This window comes from Arachis hypogaea, chromosome 7, assembly GCF_003086295.3.
Source record: "Arachis hypogaea cultivar Tifrunner chromosome 7, arahy.Tifrunner.gnm2.J5K5, whole genome shotgun sequence".
Taxonomy (NCBI): Eukaryota; Viridiplantae; Streptophyta; class Magnoliopsida; order Fabales; family Fabaceae; genus Arachis; species Arachis hypogaea.
The window spans coordinates 56,206,019-56,216,544 of NC_092042.1; the positions used below are offsets into that span (position 1 = coordinate 56,206,019).

A 10,526-nucleotide genomic window follows, 5' to 3' on the forward strand; every position below is an offset into this window, starting at 1 on the left:
GTAAAATTACTGGTTCACTAGTTCACTAGTTTGACCAGAGTTTAACCGGAGTTTAACCAGGATTCAACCGGTTTAATTAAATATTAAATAAAATTATTAAAAATTTAATATATAATTTCAATCATTTCTAACTTAATAAAATTCAAAGTATATAACTTTCGTGGTTTTACTGGGATTTCTATTATCAGAGAAAGCAAACAATAACCATTATCACATTACCATTACAAGCCTCAATCAGAACCATTCATATGAGGAAACTTTGTCACAATTTTATCCACAATTCCAGTACTAGCTAGAAACTCCCCGGATGATCAGAATAATGAACCAACAATATCCCATCTTCTCTCCCTCACCTCTCTTCACAGTAACTAAGATAAACACCGCACATGATCAAATTCATAAGCATAAAAAGATTCAAAGTTGACAGCAATTCCAGCAACATTCAGAATTACAACAATTCAAAATCCAAAATTATATCAAAATTCTATTCAGCATTACAAAATTAACAAAATAAAAAACTGAAGAACTAAAGAACACTGCGAAAATTCATATAATTAACAAAATAAAAGATTAACTGAAACAAAAAACTGAAGAACTCACTGCAGCTTCATATAGTTAACAAAATAAAAAAATTTTAATGGAAAAATTGAAGAACTCATTGCGTCAAAGAGAAGAAAGAAGGTCCAGAGTCCACGGCGGCAGAACAAATGCTCGGTAAGACAGAGGTGGCCAACGACAGAATCTTCAAACCATGCTTCCGACGATGGAAGCTTCGGAGTTCAGACGAACAGACGACGACTACGCCGATTGAAGCTTCAAACCGCGACAGTGGCAACCGTTGGTGGTCATTACCGGCGTCGATTAGGCTAGGGATGATGGAGTTCCTTCTGGCTTCTGCAGTTCTGCTTGTTGAAAGAAAGGGAAATCAGGGTTGAGGGAGGGCTGGGAGGTGTGGTGACTTCGTTGGGTTAGGTAGGGGAGTGACTTTTTGTTTTTATTCAGCGTCGAAAACGACACCATTTTAGGGAATGTTAAGAAATCGGAACTAAAAAAACCCAGCTGATTCGTCCGGTTCGCTGGTTAACTACCGGTTTGGCCGGTTTTTTCGCTAGTTTTTTATAGAACGGTTCTGATGTTCAACCGGACCGGCTAAGTGACCAGTTTCCAGTTAATCCAGTTGAACTGGTCGGTCCGGTCCGGTTTTTCAGAACCTTTAAAATATGTAATTTTAATTTTAATTTTAGAAACTATTTTATATTTTTTAATTATGTGGGATCGAGTTAACCAGTTCAACCAGTAACTTACCAATTAAATCAATGAATTAATAAACCAGTAATCTAATCGATTCGCTTATCGGTTCGATTCTGACAACTATGTATGGCAAGCTTGTGACATATTAAACTCAGATCAATTCCAGGCATATTTGCTGGTGTCCATGCGAACAAATCAACATTGCTTCTTAGCAAAGAAATGAGTTGTGTCCTTTTACTTGCACTTAGAGCATTACCTATATATGTATAATAGTTGTCATCTTCATATAATTGTACCTTTTGTAATTCATCGGTGGGTGTTGGTCGTTCTTGATATCTATCCTTCGGTCAAGCTCGGATAGTTGAGGCACACTCTCTGAGTTGTATATGGAATTCACCCATGGTGTACTATGGCTTTATTATGGTCAACCTTCAGGCTAGCATTGTAATATTGTCGTGCTTCTTTGTGGTCTCCATGAATGGTTGCAATGACATCTCCCTGTACCTGAAATTTGACACAAAGATGCATAGTGAAAATAATTGCACCAAAATTATTTATATAAGATCTACCCATGATTATGTCTTGAGCAATTCACCGTAAGGTATTGTATATTTGCCAATTTTTTGTGAGGATGTTCACCAATAGTGTTGTGTAACCACACATATCCCATAACTGGTACCCTTTCATCAGAGAAGCCGACGAGTTCCCCTATTGAAGCTTGGAGGGCTTTGTCACTCATTTTCATCTTTTGGAATGTTGAATAAATAACACGTTTGCGATACTTCTTGGGTCAAAGAGCACCTTTCTCACCATGAGATCCCCGACCATAATGGAGATCACTATTGAATCATCCAGATTTCTATCTGGCAATTTATAATAGGAAGGTTCAAAAGTTATTACTGGGATGTTTGGATGGTTGATGTTAGGTTTTGAGCTTTCGACTTTGCTATACAGGTATGTTTTCTAACTAAGCTTATTGGTCTGCCTCCTGTGAATCCACCTGAAATACGATTAATAATTCGTCTCGATTGCAGTTGTGATTCATGTGAAGGTCTTGTGCTTTCGTCTTTAGATCCTAAGCTGGATGTGAGATGTCTTCTGTGACACCAATTTGTTAATTTTTCCATCAACATATTTGTCTAGAAGTCCTTGTCTAGCCAATTTCTCTAACAGTTCTTTTGCCACCACGCAGTCATCCGTGGTGTGCTTGAACTTCTAGTAAAAAGCACAGTGTTTTGTTTTATCCATGTACTTCTGATCTTGGTATGTTCCAGCTTTTCTTGGTGGTTTAATAATCGCATTGAGGATTTCTTTGATGATATCTTCTCAGTTGGTGTTGAATTTGTTGTAGGAATCAAAATGTGCTGTTAATTGGAATGGTTTTTTGTCATCTTTGTGCCCCTGATTTTTGTTATATCTATCATCTTTTCTGGATTGTACTTGCTTCTCAGATCTCTGAACTTGCTTGAGTTCTTCGATCTTCATTTGACCTACAACTTTTTTTCCTGGAAATCAATAAGTATCCTTGGTTTAGCCACTACAATAGTCTCCTGGAATTTTTCTTTGTGCAAACCACTCTTGAGAGCATGCAGGTGAACTTCTGGGTTGAGATCGGGGATTTTCATGGCGATTTTGTTGAACCATGATGACATGTCATCTTAAGCAATTTTTAAAGTTCTTTTTCATTTACTTTCTTAGGTTTAAATTATTATGTTTTCTAAAGAAATTTAATAAATAATCAAATATTTGAAGTTAGGATAGTGTTTTTTATATTTTCAGGAGTTTTTGGCTAAAAAACAAGCAAGAATTAAAGCTTTTTCACAAAGAAAACACAAGTACAGAAAAAGTGATGCGTAAGGAAGAGAAGGCATGCCCTAAGGAACAAGGAAATGGAGCAAGCATGCAAGCAAGGACACGCTCGATGACTAAGTTCCACGCCCGGCGGCCAGTCCCTGCGCCTGGCGAACCTTTCTCCCTTCCTCCACTGGGCATCCCCTTGTACACCAAATCACACGTCTGGCATGTGTCCTCTCTTGAAAGATGAATTTTGGGCTTTCACTCAATTTTCTCTGATACAAGCCCAGCTTAAACATAATTACAATTCTCAAGATGCGACAATTAAGGCCCAAGCTTAATTATATACACCATTAGAAGCCTTAATCACATCCAAAACATTGAAGATTCTAGAAGATTAGTTATTAATTCTTTCTAAAAACATAAAAGATTTGGTTGTTAAGATTTGATTCGATTCTAATTATTGTTTTGAATTTGAAATGAAGTCAGTAAGTAGTTATCTTATCTTTCTCTCCGAGAGATAAGATTAAGATAGTTTGAATTTGAATTCTAGAATTTAGAATATAAATAAGTGAACCTTGTTCATAGAGGAATACATTCCGTTCCTCAGCATATTTTCTTCTTGTTTTTCTTTCACTTTTCCATGGTAACAAAACCTTTTGTCAAAGGGTTAGGAGCTCTGTTTATGTTTTCTGTGGGTCATTAACCTAAGTTTATTTTATTTTGAAGTTTTGCATTAATCTATTTCATGATTGAATTATTCGTTCTTCATTCGGGTTAGTGGTATCAAAAAGTATGCTAATCCCTTTTGAATTCTTTTATTATAATTGAAAATTTTGATATTTGAATTAAAGCTTGAAAATTCTTTCACATAACTCTTTGAATTCAGCTAGGAATAGTTGTTCAATTAGTGTACGACACATACATGATTTTTAATCACTCTAATTCTAAATAAGTGACATATAGTTCGGATTAGAACAACTTTTGAAAATTGTGTTTTTCTTCTAAAGATTTAATTGGATATGACTAACTTGAATATGTGACATATAATTTGACCTAAGGACTACTTTTAAATCTTATTAGAAAACTAAATTAGTTTTTATGCTTAATCTCTTGATTAATTAATTAACGACTAATTAATTCTTGAGAAACTGAGAAACCAAGGAATTGGACATCAGTTACTAAAGATTTGTCGTAAAAGATCTTTTACAAACTATAAGATAAGTGAACAAGGTTTGATTTCTCTAAAAGCATATACATGTCCGAAGCCATTGACTCTCACCATCATTGTCTTATCTCAAATCAACATTCAAGTTCTCTGTCCATAAGCATTCAAGTTCTAAATCTATCAATCTTTCCCTCTTCAATCTAGATTCTTTTAATCTAATTAGGTATTTAATCTGATATTTGCTTGCTCAATCCTTTAATCCTCATAGGAACGATATCCACTTACCGTGGTATTATTTGACCGATCCGGTGCACTTGCCGATATCCATGAGCTTTAATTTGTGCTCATCAAACCATGCCATATAATCTCAGAGGCTTTCATGTTGGCCCTATTTGACTATTCTTAAATAAATTTGAATCCTATTTGACTGTGCTTAAATAAATTGAGTCATGCACATAGATTTTGATGTAGCAAAGTTGGTTACAAATTGAACAGCTAACTCTTGAAAGGTAGATATGGATTCTGCAGGCAATTTTAAAAACCAAATTAGTGCTCCACCATCTAAAAAAATAGAAAAAGATCGGCAAAGTATGGGATTAGAGGCGTTGTTTAAGAGTGTAATGGACTTGAATTTTGTGATATGTAGGCATGGATCACCGAGTCTTTTGTAGGGTTTCACGGCTGTAGGGAGAGTGAAGTTTGCCGACATTTTAAAAAACTCAGGAATGTCCTTTGTAAATGGGCTTGACTTCTTTTTAGCCTCCTTCTGAGATACTAGGTCTTTTGCATGGGTGTTCAACGTTTGTCCATCACGCATGTCATTGTCGTTATTAATTTTACTATTGTCATTTCGTTGAGCTAGTTACTCCACCATTGGTTTGTTCTCTACCTGCAAGGTAGCAACCATGGTCATCAATTCTTCATTGGTCATGGGTGGTGGATGTAACGCTTCTATTATCCTACAAAAAAAAGGATAGAAAAAGGCCAAGAGAATATATGGGGTTTTATTGTTCGATCTCTCGGTAAGCACCAAATGTTATGGCCAAATATTCTCTCTAGAAATGTGACTAATGAGGGGCGAGTTGAATCCTGTTTTGGAGTTGGGCCTTCAAGGAGTGCACGAAATCCATTTCAAACCAACAATTGGGGCAAGTGTTAAAGAAAATTATTTTAAACATATAGATGGTCTAGTATATTTTAAACAATAGAATTTCGGTGGCAAATTTTATTTTTTTACAATAGACTAAAAATAAGATAAAAAAATATTAATTTAGAAATAAATATTATTTTTTAAATTATAATTGGAATTTGTATTTTTAATTAGATTTTCATTATTTACACAACCTTGAGAATAATGTTATAATGGAGAAGATAATATAATGAGTAAACGTGGGTGTAAGGTCAAATTAGAAAAGTTTTATTGAGCTAACAGTTAAATTAGTCCCTAAAAGATAGGTCGTTCTCCGAATTCGTCCCTAAAAAATTTTATCAATCAAATTGGTCCTTTAAAAATGATAAATTAATCATTTTTGTCCTTCTATCACTCCATTAATAGTTTTTTATTAACGATTGATAATATAAAACGTTAACTGATGACATACATGACACCTAGCATGTCTAATTGAACACTGAACAAATTTGACTATTAACCCTAATTTTATTAGTTAACTAGTATATGTACCATGTCTTGTACAAAAAAATCTATAAAATATTTTTTGAAATTTTTAAACAAAAATATACAACAATTATTGTTATACAAATTTTACAAAGTTAATTAAATCTAAATTTAACTATTTTTAATGTCGAAAATAATGAGTAATTATTTTACTTGTTTTTAAAGTGGAATAATTATTTATCGATAATAATACATAATTTGATGAAATATTTATATCAAGATTATATCTTTTCAACCATTTATTTTTAAACAATATTGGTAGTTGAATTTATAGACATTTTCTAATGATTCATGAATAAACCTTTTAAACCTTCTTACTTTTATGTTAAAACCGATCTAAGCAAGTACAACTTAATATGAGATAAAGTTTGTCCTTAAACCTTTTTTATTATCATAGTAAAAGATACGAATATTGATAATTGTCTCTGTTAAAAGATACTAATATTCTTCAAAGTAATACGACCAATGTTGTTACCTGTTAAAATTTGCTAACTTATTTTGTCTCTTCTTGCGTTGAAGCAGTTGTCTTTATACCTAGAGATAGTTTTATATTTTTTGGTTAGTTTGAACACCTAATAAAACTACTAAAGATAAGATGAATACACAATTGAATGCAAGATCTTGTCTTGACCCTCGTGGAATGATAGGAAGGATTTGTCTAAAGCTACGAAGTACATACACTTTTTCGAGTTGTAATGTCCACGCGTTGGACACATTTTGGACATGACACAACACTCATTTGGCACTCGTCCAATTCGTGTGTTTTCCGAGTCCAACCATGTCTTAATAAAAAATACAAAATGGTTTGTCAGATATGCTTGGACACATCTAAATACTATCACGTGTCAACCGTGTCCAACCTTATTCTAAACAAGAGTTTAGAAATAATATATATTATTATTAAATCTTTTTACAATTAAAAATATTAAAAGGTTAAAATATATCATTTATATTTAAAATGAATAGAATATTAAACTATTATTATCATTTATCTAAACATACCTTATATTTTATATATGATTTTAATTTTGATGCATTGATAGTGTAAAATATTTTACATAATCATTTAATCACATTCATTCTTTTGATTAACTATTCACGTGATCAATGTAAAATTAGTTATTTTTGTTGAAATAACGTATCGTAATTGGATGTGTAATTGGATGTGTAACGATCTAACTCCTAGTATGTAATGATCACATTAGAAGCTAAGTCTCACTAACTCACCTTGCTAATTATTAACTATTATTTAATATATGAATCTGCAATAGACACAGCAAGCCATACTATAATAACTAACAAAAAAATGTAAATAAGGCTATCAAAATATTCACAACTCATATCATCAGTAACATATTTACGATTCAGTTAGTCTACACCCTATATAATAAATATGTACATATATAAGCATACAACAACCTTGGGTTTGGCATATATAAAAAGCCTCTAAGCTAGCGACCAAACTAGCCTAGCATCTGTAAATTCACCTAATCTCTCTCGTGTACTAATAAAAGTGAGAGACTATTCTATATCTATGCTAAGCCAAAATGTCATCAAAAGAAGTGCTGCCTCATACTCCCAAACTAGAGTCACACATTCCCGTAAGGCAGACCCGGCCTCCTGTGTGGCCTACCTGCATATTAGCTGCTTTTTGAAGAAGATAGCTCCTCTTCCTCCGAATACTCCTCCTTAGACTCCTCCGGAACCACAGTCCCGCCAAATGAACTGCTGCTTCCATTCTCGCCTACCAAAAGAGGTACGTTGGCATAGAAAAGAATTTTTAATTAATTACACTTTAGTACCTCAATTTTTATTTAATTACATTTTTATCCTTATAGTTTTACCTAATTATTTTTTTACCCCTACATATTTTTGAAATTCCCATTTTATCCCTGCATATTTTCATAATTCCCATTTACCTTGAAAATTAGCTAGACCATTTTATCCCTAAACTTTTTAGTTAATTCTTAAAATACCTCTAAGCTTTAAGTTACTTTTAACCCTAATCTTTTAGTAAACTATCATTATATCCTTGATGTTAAATTACCATACTACCATTGCATGAAAAAATCGAAACCATGCTTATGTTTTAACATGGATTCTTCCTTGATTTTCAACTTGTTTTCAATCTTTTCAGTAATTACTTTTTATCATCTTTTAACTCTAATTTTCGGTCATCATAATCACATAAAAATATAATAAACAAGTTTAAAATCAAGCCTCTTGGAAGCTTCAAAACCAGCAGCCATGATACTTCCAAGAATACTTGATTTCCAAGCTTGTTTTCAACATAAAAACATCATCAAACAACTATTGAATCACTCAATTTCAATCACCATTCAACATTCAAGCATCAAGAACACAACTAATTCATAATTAATTATCCAAACCTTACCTCTTTTTGTTAGCTCAAAATCAATCCTCTCCTTAATGTTTCCTAGCTCACTTTCTTGCCTATTTTTAATCCAAGTTAACTTTTAATCCAACAAAACTCAAGAAGGCCTAACCTTCATCATGGAACAAGGAAGGACTTTCTCACCTTTCTTAAGCTAAAATGATGATTTCTTACTCCTTAAAGCTTTTAGATAAGAGTTCCTAAGCAAGAACATCAAAAATATCAAATTTCTCCGTTGTTAGCCATTGCATAAACTTCAAGGAAGGTAAACAATTAAAATACTTCATCTTACCTTATAAAATCTGGTATAAAAGTGAAAAAGAAAAAGAGAAAAATACTTTAATTGGTTTAAAATTTTGATTATAATTTGAAAGTGAAAGGACCAAACTTGGAAGCTTGAAAGTTGTGGAAGTTTGCTGGCTTTTCTCTCTTAAAACTCGAACAAACAAGAAGAGAATGGAAGGTGGAGGTGGCTAGTTGTTGGCTGGCTGTGGGAGTTATAAGGTAATTCATCAAAAATTAAATGTTAAAGTATCATTAGAAAGATATTATTAAAGCTAAATATATTAGATCACAAGTAATTATACTATTAGAATAAAATTAAGCCGTTACAAGATGTACATGTAAAATCGGTTTACTCTAACAGTGCATCAAAATTAAAATATGTTGTATTCATGTGTCTTATAAAAAAATTAAAATTTGTGTATTTATATGTTTCATGTCTAGTCAGTGTCCATATTTCATAAGTCTAAAGTTTTTGTCAAATACAATTATTTTTTCTCCTAAATAAAAATATTTATTATATAATATAAAAATATCATGAAACTGTTAAAGCATTTTATCATGAGTTTTATAGCAGTATTTACTAACCATACGAGCATCTTCGCAAATTATAAGCTTGGTTCTCACTAACAATATTGCTCGAGGAAAACTGGGTTAGATTTTAAACAGTGAAATTATCAATTATATTTAGTGATATTTTGAATCTTAATATACCACATTCTTCTATTATAAAAAAGTAAAAATGCAATGTCATTTGAAATGTTATTGAATCATAAACAAAGCCAAAACCTCTTTTCTATGATACATAACTTTATCAAATATATATTTTTTCTACTTAAATATATTGCAAAGGCTAACGTGTTTGAGATTATTTGTTTTAACTTATTACTCTCAAAGTTTAATTCTCCCTTAACAATTCTTTTAGCTATTAAAAAACTATCAACTTCAATTGTTAAGGATATAAGAGAATATACTCTTTTAGTATTTTATTATAGGATTATAACATTTCATCCATATCAAATAAAATGCAGTTACTTAATTTTATCATCGGACATAGTTAACTCTGCACATAATATATAATAGTGTTAAAATTCAATCAATTTAAAATGATCAATAATTAAAAATTTTTTATTATTTGTAGTTAGTAAAACTCATATTTTATATTTAATATTATTTTTCATTGATACAAATATTATTTGAGAGCTCATGCCAATAACTATTTCAGATATATTTTGATTTTGAGATATTATTGAAAGTTAATAGAATAACAACCTTATAACATATGATCTTGTGGCCTTATGAGCGTGCTTTACTAATTGCATCTATGAATTTTCTATTATTTTGTAACAACCTAAGAGTAAAACATGCATCCTTATAATATAATATGGATTATAACTCTTATTGTCTTTGTGACTCCAATATTCAATATTTTCTATAACTATTTAAGAGAAATCGTTGGTAATTATGTTTATCATTTCTTAAAAAATATTAGTTATAAAATCCCACTTCTAAGACATTATAAATGGTTACATATGCATAGCAAATTATTTTTTGGATAAAGTGAACAACAATAATATAATTTTATAATTTGTATAACACTAAATTATAGTAGCTAAAAATAATTTAAATATTTTTTAGTATCAACAAACTAAATAAAATGGTTGCAGAGTATATATTTTTACAACTTTAAATTTAAATTATTAAATATATAAAAATAATTTTAAATATAAACTCGTCACTACTTTTAAACATATGGTCAATCTTAACTATTAATTATAAAATATTTTCTTTCCAAACAAACGTGACATAAAAATACGTGCTGATAGTTTTTGCTATGTTTTTGAAGCGTGACAAAAAAAACGTAGTTAAATCTTTATTTAATCGTCACCCTCATAAAAGTGTATCAAAACTTTTTTATGGTCACGTTTTTAAAATATAACCAAAAAAAAGTGACCAAATCA

The 10,526-nt window shown here is 31.2% G+C and overlaps 1 long non-coding RNA gene across 1 annotated transcript; it reads right to left on the reverse strand.

The window, feature by feature from the left end:
- Positions 1-7,180: 7,180 nt before the first annotated feature.
- LOC112704102 (uncharacterized) lies at positions 7,181-8,823 on the reverse strand. Its single transcript, XR_011863497.1, has 3 exons — positions 8,576-8,823; positions 8,428-8,483; positions 7,181-7,632 (listed from the first exon to the last, which is right to left on the reverse strand). It is a non-coding gene; the product is annotated as an uncharacterized lncRNA (long non-coding RNA).
- Positions 8,824-10,526: the final 1,703 nt, after the last annotated feature.